This window comes from Giraffa tippelskirchi, chromosome 8 (genome assembly GCF_054371585.1).
Source record: "Giraffa tippelskirchi isolate mGirTip1 chromosome 8, T2T-mGirTip1v1.2.pri, whole genome shotgun sequence".
In the NCBI taxonomy this organism is placed as follows: Eukaryota; Metazoa; Chordata; class Mammalia; order Artiodactyla; family Giraffidae; genus Giraffa; species Giraffa tippelskirchi.
This window is the reverse complement of record NC_137282.1, coordinates 123,536,796-123,551,788: the sequence shown is the minus strand read 5'-3', so window position 1 is coordinate 123,551,788 and position 14,993 is coordinate 123,536,796. Positions and strand designations below refer to the sequence as shown.

Genomic DNA, 14,993 nt, shown 5'->3' with positions numbered 1-14,993 from the left:
CAGGTGGTCATCAGAGAGCTCTGATGGTGCTGGGCAAGGAGGCTCATGTTGTTTTCATGCTTGTTAACACGACATCCACGCAGCAGCCCATGGATCAAGGGATAATTTCAACTTGCCAGTCTTATGATTTAAGAAATACACTTCGTAAGGCTATAGATACCATAGATAGTGATTCCTCTGATGGATGTGAGCAAAACAATTGCCCAGAAAGGATTCATCATCTCGGATGCCATGAAGAACATTTGTGATTTATGGCAAGAGGTCAAAATATCAAGGTTACCAGGAGTTTGGAAGAAGCTGATTCCTCAGAAATGGAGCAGGACCCTATGGTTGTTGCCCCTGCACCATGTCCTCTGCATGCCTTTTGTCTGTGGAAAACTTTAGTTAAAGGATAAGTTTTATCAGAGAAGTGAGAAATGCTGAAACAAAGGAAAACTGCCAAAGGAGACTAAATAATAATAATGTAGTCACTAAACATAGTCAAGGACCTTTAGTTCTTTCTCAAGGGCTGTAGGTAATATTCTAAGCCATACCTGTGAGCTGTCTAGTAGATACCAAAACACCAGGTGGAGAAGTTAACTACATGATGGCCAGACTGTACCCAGGACTTGAGCTGCCACAGTTCCGAGAATTGGCCTCAAAGAAACGGGAGCAAGTGCACCCCGGAACTGAAGATTAATTGTACCTAAATCAACCAAGACGATGGTGGTCAGACCACTGATGACCAATTTGAAGATGACTGTTAGAGATGACTGTGCTGTTTCTGCATGTAACCGCCCCCCGGCCCCCACTACTCTGTCTATAAAAGCTCTCATCCCCTGCTTGTCAGGGGCAGGGACAAACCTGGCCTTTGGACAGCTCCCCCAGTTGCCAGCGTCTGAAATAAAGCAAACTTTCCTTTCCACCAACCTGGCCTCTTTGTTGGCTTTTGAGGGGTGAGCAGCCGGACCCCATACTCACCTTTCAGTAGCGCTCATGGGTGACTGAATGGTTCAAGACTTCAGTGGAGGAAGTAACTGCAAATGTGGTGGGAAAAGTAGGAGAGCTAGAATTAGAAGTGGAGCCTGAAGATGTGACTGAATTGCTGCAATCTCAGGATAAAACTGGAACAGATAGATGAAAAGTTGTTTCTTATGAATCAGCAAGTAAAGTGAGTTTTTGACATACAACCTACCATTGGTAAAGACGCTGTGAAGATTGCAGAAATGACAATGTAGGATTTAGAATATTATACAAATATCCTAAATAATTATATAAATATCACCCAAAGTTTACAGGTCACTCTTGGTTTTGTAACTTGATGGGTTTGGACAAATGTATTCATCATGTACTTTTCAAAGTTATATCTTAAAACTGGAATACTCCAGAAACTTAGTAAGGATGATAGGGAAAAAAAAGAAACAGCTGATGCCTTTTGAAAACAAAATCTGTGTCCCAGCCCTTCTTTTTACCCATAGGAAGCAAAAAAAAGGCTTTGAAGCTGGGCAGATCTTGGTGTGAGTTCAAGCCCTGTTCTGTGCCGTTAGCTGTATGACCTTGGTCCCAAGGTGACTATTCTTTAAGCACAGGTCACATATAGCCTCCCTGATAAATGATGTACACAGTGAGTGTCTAATGTGATTTTTGCTCACCCTTCTCCAGCTACTGCACAGTTATTTTTAACTCCACGCCTGCTTAGAGCTGATGAGACAGACAAGTTCTCCAAGTCAGACAAGGGCCAACTGGACACAGCAGCAGTACTCTGAGGTAGCTGAAGAAGCAGTAAGTAACGATTATACTAGACTGTGTTGCCATGTAACTATCTGGGTTTCAATGTATTCCCTTATAAAGTAATTCTGTGCTTATTATTCTCCTGATTCAAGTGAGAGCATAAAAGAATGAAAGTCTTGGTCTGTCATACAACATAACCACCAGCAGGGGGTGCGCTAGGCAGAATAGTGGCCTGGCAAAGATGTCCGTGTTCCTGTGGGAGGAAGATCGCTAACCAACTTTTTATTTTTTATTTTTGGGACATAATTATTTATTATTTGACTGCGTCGTGTCTTAGTTGCAGCATGCGGGATCTTTAGGTGTGGCATGGGGGAGCTACTTCCCTGACCAAGAATCGAACCCGAGCCCCCTGCATTAGGAGCTCGGAGTGTTAGTCATTGGATCACCAGGGAAGCCCCAGCTGTCCTTAAAATATGGGTCTTATCTTGGACTCTCTAGTTGGTTCAATATAATCACAAGGGAAAAGGGAAGCAGAAGTTCAGAGTCAGAGAAGGTTTTGAAGGTGCTGTTCTGCTGGCTTTGCAGACAGAGGAAGCACACCCCCCGGAAAATGGATGGCCTCCAGAAGCTGCAAAGGTGAGCAAACAGTCTCTCCTGGAGATTCCAGAAGGAACGCAGCCCTGACAGCAGCTCCGTGTTAGCGCGTTAGCCCATTTTAGACTTCTCACCCCCACAGCTGTAAGATCATAAATGTGTGCATTTCTAAAGCTTTTAAAAAATACTTATGTATGTGTGTATTTTGGGCTACACTGGGTCTTGGTTGCTGTGCGGGGGTTTCTCCATTTGGTGGGCGCGCTTCTCATTGCAGCGGCTTCTCCTGTGGTACACAGGCTCAGATGCCCTGTGACATGTGGGATCTTCCTGGACCAGGGATCAAATCCTTGTCTCCTGCATTGGCAGGTGGCTTCTTAACCACTGGACCACCAGGGAAGTCAGAGGTGTGCTGATTTAAAGCTGATTTAAGTTTGTAGTAATTTGGTGACAGTGGTGTTGGGGCCCAGGGCAATCTGGCCCCAAATATGCCAAAGTGGCATATTGATTAGTTTGAATGAAAGTTACATAAGAAACAGCTGATACAAGGACACTCTGACCCTCCCTTCCATCTCCCTGAAAACAGGAAATAGGTCTCCCATGTGAAAGCTGCCAAGAAGGCTCTAGAAACGACCTTGTTACTTCTTTACTAATTTATCACCCAAGCCCAATTCTGTTTAGATTCTTCACTCATTAAGCACCTAAGTCTCAGTTTCTTCATCCTCTCCATTCCTCACAAATGTGTTGTTTCTTTGCCTGAAGAATCTAGAAGCTGCCTGCCTTGGTTACTTCTTAGATCTGTTTCTATAAGAACTCCATATGTATGAATTGTGTGTGTGTGTGTGTTATGTATGAATTGTGTGTGTGTGTTATGTATGAATTGTGTGTGTGTGTATGTATGAATTGTGTGTGTGTGTGTGTGTGTTTTCCTCCTGTTACTCAGTCTTGTGTCAATTTAGTGATTATATTATACAAGAGAATTCAAGAAGGATGGGAGGAAATTGTCCCCCTCTCAACATGAAAGAACTCCCCTCTCTTTGATGCGAAGATGGGCGCAATAAAGGATAGAAATGGTATGGACCTAACAGAAGCAGAGATAAGAAGAGGTGGCAAGAATACACAGAAGAACTATACAAAAAAGATCATAATGATCCAGATAACCACGATGGTGTGATCACTCACCTAGAACCAGACATCCTGGAATGCAAAGTCAAGTGGGCCTTACGAAGTGTCACTATGAACAAAGCTAGTGGAGGTGATGGAATTGCAGTTGAACTATTTAAAATCCTAAAAGATGATGCTGTTAAAGTGCTGCACTCAATATGCTAGCAAATTTGGAAAACTCGGCAGTGACCACAGGACTGGAAATAGTCAGTCTTCATTCCAATCCCAAAGAAAGGCAATGCCAAAGAATGCTCAAACTACCGCACAACTGCATTCATTTCACATGCTAGCAAAGTAATGCCCAAAATTCTCCAAGCTAGGCTTCAACAGTACATGAATTTAGAACTTCCAGATGTTCAAGCTGGATTTTAGAAAAGGCAGAGGAACCAGAGATCAAATTGCCAACATCTGTTGGATCATAGAAAAAGCAAGAGAGTTCCAGAAAAACATCTACTTCTAATTCATTGACTATGCTAAAGCCTTTGACTATGTAGATCACAACAAACTGGAAAATTCTTCAAGAGATGGGAATACCAGACTACCTTACCTGCCTCCTGAGAAACCTATATGCAGGTCAAGAAGCAACAGTTAGAACCAGACATGGGACAACAGACTGGTTCCAAATCGGGAAAGGAGTACATCAAGGCTGTATATGGTCACCCTGCTTATTTAACTTATATGGAGAGTACATCATGAGAAATGCTGGGCTGGATGAAGCACAAGCTGGAATCAAGATTGCCGGGAGAAATACCAATAACTTCAGATATGCAGATAATACTACCATTATGGCAGAAAGTGAAGAGGAACTAAAGAGCCTCTTGATGAAAGTGAAAGAGGAGAGTGAAAAAGCTGGCTTAAAACTCAACATTTGAAAAACTAATGGCATCAGGTCCTATCACTGTGGCAACAGTGACAGACTTTATTTTCTTGGGCTCCAAAATCACTGCAGATGGTGACTGCAGCCATGAAATTAAATGACACTTGCTTCTTGGAAAAAAGTTATGACCAACCGAGACAGCATATTAGAAAGCAGAGACATTAATTTGTCAACAAAGGTCCTTATAGTCAAAGCTATGGTTTTTCCAGTAGTCATGTATGGATGTGAGAGTTAGACCATAAAGAAGTCTGAGCGCTGAATAATTGATACTTTTGAACTGTGGTGTTGGAGAAGACTCTTGAGAGTCCCTTGGACTGCAGGGAGATCAAACCAGTCAATTGTAAAGGGAATCAGTCCTGAATATTCATTGGAAGGACTGATGCTGAAGCTGAAGGTCCAATACTTTGGCCACCTCATGTGAAGAACTGACTCATTAGAAAAGACCCTGATGCTGGGAATGACTGAAGGCAGGAGGCAAAGGGGACAACAGAGGACAAGATGGTTGGATGGCATCACCGACTCAAAGGGCATAAGTTTGAGCAAACTCCAGGAGATGGTGAAGGACAGGGAAGCCTGGCATGCTGCAGTCCATGGAGTCACAAAGAGCTGGACACGACCGAGTGACTGAACAAGAACAGCAACAGTGGAAATAGGAAACTAATCCAATCTTTGAAGCATGGAGACTGGATTCCTATAGAAAGCAGCACAGAATGTGAGTCCTACTTTTCCTCTTCACCGTCCATCAAACCGGAGACACTGGGTTTAGATGGCCCCTCCTGGTTGATCTGGGTCGAGACTCAGCCGTAGGAGGCCTTTCCTTAAACGTCTTCTAGCTCGATGTAGCTCTGGCAGCCACAAGGCTGTGCTCATCACTATGTACTAGTGGCCCCGGACTATTCCATGACAGATGCTGATCACAGATCCCCCATAGTATGCCTGACTTCTACCCTCAGGACTTTTCTTGGAGGTCAGATACTGTGCATGAATGCTGCTTGATCTCTCTTGATCTTTATTTTAGATGTTTAGGTTTACCTGGTAAACTTGAGCTCATCTCTCAGGATGTAGAGCCAAGGTCTTCTCTTATGGTAAACTGATTTTGGCGCCCCAGTTTCTTTACTCCCCTGTAGAGCATCCACACCGACACTATGGAAAAGCGGAGTGTACTGCCCAGTCCCTTGACGTTGGATGTGGCCATGTTACTCGCTTTGGCCACTGGAATTTTAGTGACCGCAGCGAGACTTGAGACTTACGATTTTTGCACTGTTGAGCTCTCTTGCTCTCTAGAGACCCACTCTGAGAACAGATTCAGATCTAAGGAAGAGAAGAGCCATGTGGAGTGGGTGCAAACCCAGTCAGCAGCCTAGAGCTGGAACCCAGAGCTTGCAGTCAAGTTCAGCCCAGTGGGTTGGCCGTTGTCCAGTAGACCGTGAGCCTGAGGGCTATTGTTTTAAATCACTGTGTCTTTGAGCCATGAGCTGCCAACACTACTGTGGCCATAGCTGGTTGATACTCCTCCCACAGGAAAGCTTTTCCAACTCCTCTCCCTTGATGGATGGAACTGACCACCCTTCTTGGTGCCCACCATACAGTCTTACTGGGACAGATGTTCACACCTGTCTCCCCAGCTGGATTTAAATTTCCCTGATGGCAGGTACCAGGTATTGACTTTGCATCTGTGACCTCTGAGCTGCTCAGAATATAGTCAGCCCCAATACATTTTTTTTTTAGCGAAAATAAACAATTAACCAAATGAATGGATACAAGGAACACAATGGATTTCAAGTCTGTGACCTTCAAGTAGGGACAGTGAGGAGAGGAAGAAGTCATAGGTTTCTGGGCCACTGCAAATATCATCCAGTTCCTCAGGGGCCAAGCATTGTTGGTCAACTGAAGAATTCATATTTTTTAATGAAATTTTGCAATAGCATAAATGCTATTGTGATCCATGAGGCAAAGAAATTTATTTCAAAGTTGTAGCAAAGGTGCAGCTGCTAGTGATCATGTAGGCCTTTCTTCAAATGATGTATTCAAAGAGAACAATGCAACTCATAGAAGGAATGAAAAGTTTTGACAGGAAAAAGAGGCCCTCCTATTCCAAAATATTGGGAACTGTTGTTCTAAATGATTCCTTTTAAAGACGCCATCAAGAACTCAGCTCTTGCTTGTTGGCTTGTGGTTCATGGAGCAGGGACTTTGTGTGTCTGTCTGACTTATTCTCCTCTGAATCTCTGGGTCACTGCCTGTTTACATGACCAGGGCAGGGCTGCTGTGAGCCTTCAAGACACCTCAAAGAAAATTATAAGCTTTCATTCTCTCTCCACCCTTTCTGTCACAAAAGCTGTCACATCACGGCATGTTCTAGCTCAGTCTTGGATGTAATTACAGTTGTTGCCATAAGAATGCTTCCAAAAGAGAGGCTTATTCAATAGGAGGAAACTCACACACAAAGGAGAGACTGCCAGCATGGGAGGAATGATCGCCCTCAACCGTCTAAAGCAGGAAAACCATGCGCTGAATGTGGCTGGGAGTGCCTTGAGCCGTGTTGCCTCCTTGTCCTAAAGATTTATAGCAGCAAAGAGATTTCTGTGCAACTGTTGAAGCCCTTTCTTTCTCTTTAAATTTGCTTATTTTCTTTCATTCTAATTCTTTCAAAGGTTGACATGTCTAATCTTTGGATGAAAGAGAAGATAGGAATACTGAGGGACTTCCCTTGTGGTCCAGTGGTTAAGACTGTGCTTCCGCTGCAGGAGGTGTGTGTACTCCATCCCCGGACGTGGAACTAAGATCACGCATGCCCCACGGTGCAGCCAAGCAAAGTACTGAAGGATCCAAAGGCATGTTTTGGGGCCTGAGAGTGGAGGTTGGGGAGGGGGAAGCAATAGACCAATGGTGACTTCACTTAGAATCTTTATGTGTTCACTGGTGACCTTCAACGTCTTAATTTAAGCCATGACACAGGGGCTGGTGGAACTAATAGGAAACCTGGGACAGAATGTTAGATAAATATTTGTTGATGAACATGTGAATGAGTAAGTGAATAAGGAAATGACGGCCTCCGCCTAACCTCTCACTCTTGTGTTCCCCAATCATCCTCCTTGTAATCCTACACCAATGACCTGCTTGCAATTCCAAAAAACATCACATGCTTCCTCTTGCTGTAATTTCTGGCTTCCTTATCACCCTAGGCAGCCCACCATTGCCTGGGTAGTCCCTCCTCAACCTCCAAGTTATAACTCAGGCTCCATGCCGGGCAGTACTTCACATGTGTATCATGACACAGTACTCAGTTTGTTGGAGTTTTCCCAACTCAAGTGCGGGAACCATGTATTTTAGATACTTATTTATTTGGCTGTGCCGGGTCTTAGTTGCAGCACACAGGATCTTTAGTTGTGGCATGTGGGATCCAGTTCCCTGACCAAGGGTCGAACCTGGGCCCCCTGTGCTGGGAGTGTGGAGTCTTAGCTACTGGACCAGCAGGGAAGTCCCAGGAACCATGTATTGTAATCATTTTCACTAAGCAACTGACTTGGTACCAGACACAGCACAGGTATTCAGTAAGTGATCACGAAATAACCCTTACGTTGTTTGAGTCTCCAGTGCCTTCCAAGTCAGACTGTGAATTACCTCCATGCAGGGTGATCTCCTCCACGATTCTCTTCTTATGCACCTTCTGTTCCTGGCTCCTGGCAGTCCCTCGCTCTGTCCCAACAATGATCAGGCTGGGAGAGGAGGAAGACACGGTTCTGCGTGCTGGGTTAGGAGTAAGAAGGTAAGACCCTTGGGAAGCTTTTAGTTGGAGATGACGTTATCAGGTTACCTGTGGGAAGGAAACCTTAGAGTTTAGAACACCATTTAGAAGTAGACAGGAAGTCATGGGGACAGACCAGAAAAAAACGACCACAGATTATTTCAGATTTTAACTAGGATCCCAGCTCTGGGAATAGAGTTGGGGATCTATATTTTGTATTTCAGAGATGGCATTCGGATTTGGCGGATGACTAATAATGGTGCAAAAGATGGAGGGAATCTAGGATGACTCCAGGGTCGTTTGCTTGGGCAGACTGTGAGTCCTTCTACACAGTGGGGAATATAACGGGAAGAGGTCCACCAGCAGAAGGGAGAAGGGCCCTGAATTCAGTATTGCTTTAATTGCAAATGTGGGTCCTGTGGATCGACCAGAAGATAGATACCCACTAGCAGACGTGGTTTTGGAGCTCAGCAGGGTGATCTGGATTGAAGATGCAGATTTCAGAGTCATTAGCAAGCAAGCAGAAGTTGAAGATGAGATAACTACTGACTGACTTTGCCCAAGAATATTGTATAGAGCAGAGGTCCTGGGGGTCTGAGTTTACACAGGAATTCCCCCACCTGAAAATGTTTAGTTTTAGGTGACCTAAAGAACATGCCTCCAGGTACTTCCCTGGAGGTACAGTGGTTAAGAATCCACCCGCCAATGCAGGGGACATGGGTTCGATCCCTGGTCCAGGAAGATCCCACATGCCATGGAACAACTTAGCCTGCAAGCCACAACTACTGAGCCTGAGCACCTAGAGCCCGTGGTCCACAACAAAAGAAGCCACTGCAACGAGAAGCCCTCAAACCACAACTAGAGAAAGCTCACGCACAGCAGCGAGGACCCAGCACAGCCAAACGCCCCACAGAACAAACAACAAACCCCAAACCCCACACCTTTCATTGCTAGGTACAGGCAGGAGCAGTTCTGAGAAAGTGAGACTTACTGAGAGCACAGATCGCCACCCCCCGGGGTGGCTGTGTGTGACCTGCAGAGCTCCCTGAGTGTGTCTGATATCACCTCCCGTCTTGTGAGCCTCTGTGGAATCCGCTTCTAGAACCCTGGTTACAGGTTTGACTTTCCTGTAGATTCTGCCCTATTGGAGAGCCGGAACTTTGTCTTGTTCAAACTATATCCCTAGGACTTAGCACAGGGTCTGACACATAGGTGTTCAACTGTTTCATGAGTCATATGATCTCATTTACTGTTGAATTCATGAGATGTTATTTGTCACTGACATTTTAGATGTGAGAAAAGGAAGTCCCACAAGATGAAGTATCTTGGTCATGTCACACAGCTATTAATAATAAGTGACTCCACAAATCCTCTGCCGCAACGTCAGTGTAGGCCCTTCCCCTGTAGACACGGCCTCTGCTCATGCCTGACCAGCCCCCAGCATCAAAAGGAGGGATGGGAGATTTGCGGCAACATGGGTGGACCTGAAGATGATCCTGCTAAGTGAAGTCAGAAATGGAAAGATAAATATCATATGACATCACTTATATGTGGAATATAAAATATAACACAAATGAACTCATCTATGAAAGAGTAACAGACTCACAGAAAAAGAACAGATTTGTGGTTGTCAAGGGAGGGGAGACAGGAGAGGGACAGAGTGGGGGTTTGGGATTAGCATATACAAGCTATTACCCACAGGATGGGTAAACAAGGTCCTACTGTACAGCACAGGGAACCATATTCAACAGCCTGCGATAAATCATAGTGAAAAGAAATGAAAAAATATACATATACATATATATATATGGGGCTTCCTGGGTGGCTCAGTGGTAAAGAATGCACCTACCAATGCAGGAGATGCAGGTTCAGTCCCTGGGTCAGGAAACTCCCCTGGAGAAGGAAATGGCAACACACTCCAGTAATCTTGCCTGGAAAATCCCATGATTAGAGGAACCTGGTGGACTACAGTTCATGGTGTTGCAAAGGAGTCTGACATGACTTAGTGACTAAACAACAACGTGTGTGTGTGTGCATGCTCAGTTCTGTCCGACTCTTTGCGGCCCCATGGATGCAGCCCGCCAGGCTCCTCTATCCATGGGATTGTCCCAGCAAGAATACTGGAGTGGGTTGCCATCTCCTCCTCCAGGGGATCTTCCTGACCCAGGGATCAAATCCATGTCTCTTGCATCTCCTGCTTTGGCAGGTGGACTCTTTACCACTGCGCCACCTGGGAAGCCATATATGTAAAATGGAGTCACTTTGCTGTACAGCAGAAATGGATACAGCATGGTAAATTAATTATACTTTAAAAAAAGTATTTATTTCTTTACTGGCTGTGCTGGGTCTTCTTTGTTGCACGAGGGCTTTCTCTAATCTCCGTGCTCGGGCTTCTCCCTGTGGTGGCTTCTCTTTGTGGAGCACAGGCTCTTGGGGGTGTGGGCTTCAGCAGCTGTGGGCCTCGGGCTCTGGAGCACAGGCTCAGTAGTTATGGCATGTGGGTCCAGCTGCTCCTCAGCAGGTGGAACCTTCCCAGACCAGAGATTGAACCCAAGTCCCAGGCACTGGCAGGGGCATTCTTAACCACTGGACCATCAGGGAAGTCCATCTATACTTCAATAAAATTATTTTTTTAAGAAGGTAGGATAGGCACTTCTCTGGCAGTCCAGTGGTTAGCCCTCTGAGCTTTCACTGCAGAGGGCACAGGTTCATTCCCTGGTCAGGGAACTAAGATCCTGCAAACCATGCCAAAAACAAACAAAAACAAAAATTGAAAAAAAAAAAAATAAAAAAGTCTAAATAGGAGGCTAGTTTAGCAACTGACTGCAGCTCTCCTGGAAGATTTTGCTAAGGGAAACACGAGGTACCCTCTAAGATTCATGCAATTTAGCTGCTCTCTATTAATAGATTTCTTAAAATATCAATGAAAAGAATAGGAAGATGGGGTTATTTCATTTTGGACTCAGGCTTGGATGGGAAAATAGGAGAAATGACTAACTGAAGAAGTGTGTGTCATCATTCTTGATAAGCCTTAGCCTTTTTATCTGATCAAATAGGGAGTTTGTTTTCACATGTTTCTTGTATGAATAATACGATTTTTCAAACAGGAAAGTAAAACTTTTGCTGTTCTTTAACAGCAATCAATATCTTGTAATAACCTATATTGGAAAAGACTCTGAAAAAGAATATATATATATACATATATATAGGCACACACACACACACCTGAATCATTGTATAAATAAATAAATATATATATATTATATATATATATATATATATAGGTGTACATCAAAGTGATCTACACCTGAATCATGGTAAATCAACTCTTCTTTCAGTAAAGAAAAAAAAAAAACACTATTGAACAAAAAAAGAAAAAAAGAAAGTTGATAGATATATGGTTGTTTAAAAAAGGACTCTCATTAACCAAAACACTGATAAGTGAGTGCTGGATTTGGGCTTCCCCAGTAACTCAGCATGTAAAGAATCTGCTTGCAATGCAGGAGACAAGGTAGACTTGGATTTGAGTTTCGAAGATCCCCTGGGGGAGAAAATGACAACGCGCTGCAGTATTCTTGCCTGAAAAATCCCATGGACTGAAGAGCATGGCAGGCTGAAAGTCCAAAATGTTGGGCAGTACTGAGCATGAACCTGATGGAATGTTGGATTTAGTATAGAAAATATACACAAAGGAAAAAGAGGAAAACGTTGAGAAGGGTGGTGGGGGCTAGAGAGGAATTTTGTGATTGAAAAATAGCGGGGGCCGGACGGGCACTTGGCTCCTCTGAGGTGGAAATGCCTAGTACCTGCCAGAGAGGTGGGGGCAAAGTTGTTCTGAGGCTCAGACCTTTACTGAGCTATGCGTTTGAGATTCTTGGTGGTCTTTCATGAGTGAATAAGCACAAAGTTTTACCCTGTCAGAGTTTTCTCTTCTATTTTATATTCAGTTGCTGTTGATTTGAATTCCCTTCTCCCTGAACAACTCGTTGTTTGGAGTTTTCCAAGGACACATTTTATTAATTTTTTTTTCTCATTATAAAAGCAACACTTGTTCACTGTAGAAAACTCAGTAAATACAGAACAGGAGAAAGAAGAAAACAAACTTATCGTCCTTCTACTCATGGTGGCCACTTGCATGCCTCCTTCGAGCCCTGTGACCGCCTTCTGAAGCTCGAGCCCTGTGACCGCCTTCTGAAGCTCGCTGGCTGGGTTTGCTGGCGACCTCGGGCCTGGCCTCCACATCCATCCTCCGCCCTTCCTGCCTCCTCCCCTCCCCCATCTCCTTTACTTCTGCCACTCACCCTTAAATTACAAACAGCTCCCCAAAATTAAAAGTGTAAATGCCATTATGAATATTGTATTAACTCAGAAAATTTAGGATGGGACAAATCCAAAGGTAAGGGCATAAATTTGCCCATTAGCTTCGATAGGACAGGAGACTACAACCACAAGTCATCTGAAGAAGGAGCTGGGTAAGAACCAGGAAAGATTTGATCTGGGATTACAAAAAAGCTCGCTTTTCTCCACCCTTACAGAGTTGGCAGTCTAGATCTTTCTAGAGCAAAGGCTATCTTGTTTACTGTGTTCTAATTATAATGATATACAGCACACAGCACTTAAAAGAACCGAAAGTGGAAGTTGCTTTACAGTCCCTGGAATTCTCCAGGCCAGAATACTGGGGTGGGTAGCCTTTCCCTTCTCCAGGGGATCTTCCCAACCCAGGGATTGAACCCAGGTCCCCTGCATTGCAAGTGGATTCTTTACCAGCTGAGCCACCAGGGAAGCCCAAGAATACTGGAGTGGGTAGCCTATCCCTTCTCCAGCAGATCTTCCCGACCCCGGACTTACTATGCACCAAACCCTGTTGGAAGTGCTTAATGTATACTGGGACTTCCCTGGTGGTCCAGTGGTTAGAACTCAGCACTTTCACCGCCAGGACTGTGGTTCAGTTCCTGGTAGAGGAACTAACATTCTGCGAGCCATGTGGTGCGGCTGAAAAAAACAAAACAAAACATTTTGTATACATTAAATTCATGGCACTATCACTCCATTTTACACATGGGGATGCTGAGGCATAGAAAGATTAAGTGACTTGCTCAATGTCGAGAAGCTAACAAGAATCACACCTGGGGTCTGAACTCTGGCAGTCTGTTCCTAGAACCCATAGTTTCAAACCACTGTACCATGCTGCATCTAAAGTGCTTTCATAGGCTTTAAGTTGTGATTTCCACAGTGTGGGATGTGAGACAATTTTAGGTGGTTTTCGGAGAAAGTCTTAAAAATACCTTGTCTTTCATGTGTGTTAGGAAAAGAAATCTCCTACAAGCGTAATGTTACAAATATTTTCATGTAAGATGAATAAAGTTTAAAAGTCAGCTCCAAGTCAGCTACTGTTAATAACAGTACAAATGGTATGAAAAGTTGCAGAAATAATAAAAGTGATATTCTTGTGAAACACTGTTGATAAAAAAATCAAAATAAAAAATCCCACTTCCAACTCAATGAGACACCTGGGAGAAATTTCCCACCAGTAGAGACTGATTCAAAGGTGGTGGACTGAGACCTCCTGTATAGCACAGGGAACTATACTCAACATTTTGGAATAACCTGTATGGGAAAAGGATCTGAAAAAGAATGTGTATGTGTGTGTGTGCATGCTCAGTTATGTCCAATTCTTTGCGACTCCATGAACTATAGGACTCCACGCTCTGTCCATGGAATTCTCCAGGCAAGAATACTGAAGTGGGTTGCCATTTCCTCCTCCTATATATATATGACTGAATCACTTTGCTGTATGCCTGAAATTAATATAACATTCTAAATCAACTATACTTCACTAGAAAAAGCAATAAATTAATGATAAAACCCCCCAAGGGTGGCAGGCTCAAATTCTTGCCCATAGTGGATTCTGTTGGTTCTTTGAGTGAGGCCTCTCTGGGTGAAATTTTTTTAAAAAATTATAATCCTAGAAAAAGTTGGCTTAAACTCAACATTCAGAAAACTAAGATCATGGCATCTGGTCCCATCACTTCATGGCAAATAGATGGGGAAACAGCGGAAACAGTGAGAGACTTTATTTTCTTGGGCTCCAAAATCACTGCAGATGGTGATTGCAGCCATGAAATTAAAAGATGCTTGCTCCTTGGAAGAAAAGTTATGACCAACCTAGACAGCATATTAAAAAGCAGAGACATTACTTTGCCAACAAAGGTCCATCTAGTCAAAGCTACGGTTTTTCCAGTAATCATGTATGGATGTGAGAGTTGGACTATAAAGAAAGCTGAGTGCCAAAGAATTGATGCTGTTGAACTGTGGTGTTGAAGAAGACTCTTAAGAGTGCCTTGTACTGCAAGGAGATCCAACCAGTCAATCCTAAAGGAAATCAATCCTTAATATTCATTGGAAGGACTGATGCTGGAGCTGAAACTCCAATACTTTGGCCACCTGATGAGAAGAATTGACTCATTTGAAAAGACCCTGATGGGAAAGATTGAAAGCAGGAGGAAAAGGGGATGACAGAGGATGAGATGGTTGGATGGCATCGCAGACTCAATGGACATGAGTTTGAGTAAACTCCGGGAGTTGGTGATGGACAGGGAAGCCTGGCGTGCTGCAGTCCGTGGGGTTGCAAAGAATCGGACGTGACTCAGTGACTAAACTGAACTGATACTCCTAATAATTTTTAAGATACTATCTGCCTTGTAAAAGCAATGCTAAGGGGAAGGTTCATAGCAATACAGGCGTACCTCAAGAAACAAGAAAAAAATCAAATAAATAACCTAACTCTACACCTAAAGCAACTAGAGAACGAAGAAATGAAGAACCCCAGGGTTAGTAGAAGGAAAGAAATCTTAAAAATTAGGGCAGAAATAAATGCTAAAGAAACAAAAGAGACCATAGCAA

The 14,993-nt window shown here is 43.8% G+C and overlaps 1 protein-coding gene across 2 annotated transcripts in view; it reads right to left on the bottom strand.

Moving 5' to 3' along the window:
• The window catches only part of KLHL31 (kelch like family member 31), an 89,804-nt gene extending 80,629 nt beyond the window's left edge, over positions 1–9,175 (bottom strand). For both annotated transcript variants that reach the window (XM_081519854.1, XM_081519851.1), the window contains exons 1-2: positions 9,082–9,175; positions 7,967–8,159 (exon numbers count right to left, since the gene is read on the bottom strand). The gene's annotated coding sequence lies outside the window, so the exon portion shown is untranslated. The remainder of the gene's footprint in view (positions 1–7,966; positions 8,160–9,081) is intronic.
• Between the last annotated feature and the right edge of the window lie 5,818 nt (positions 9,176–14,993).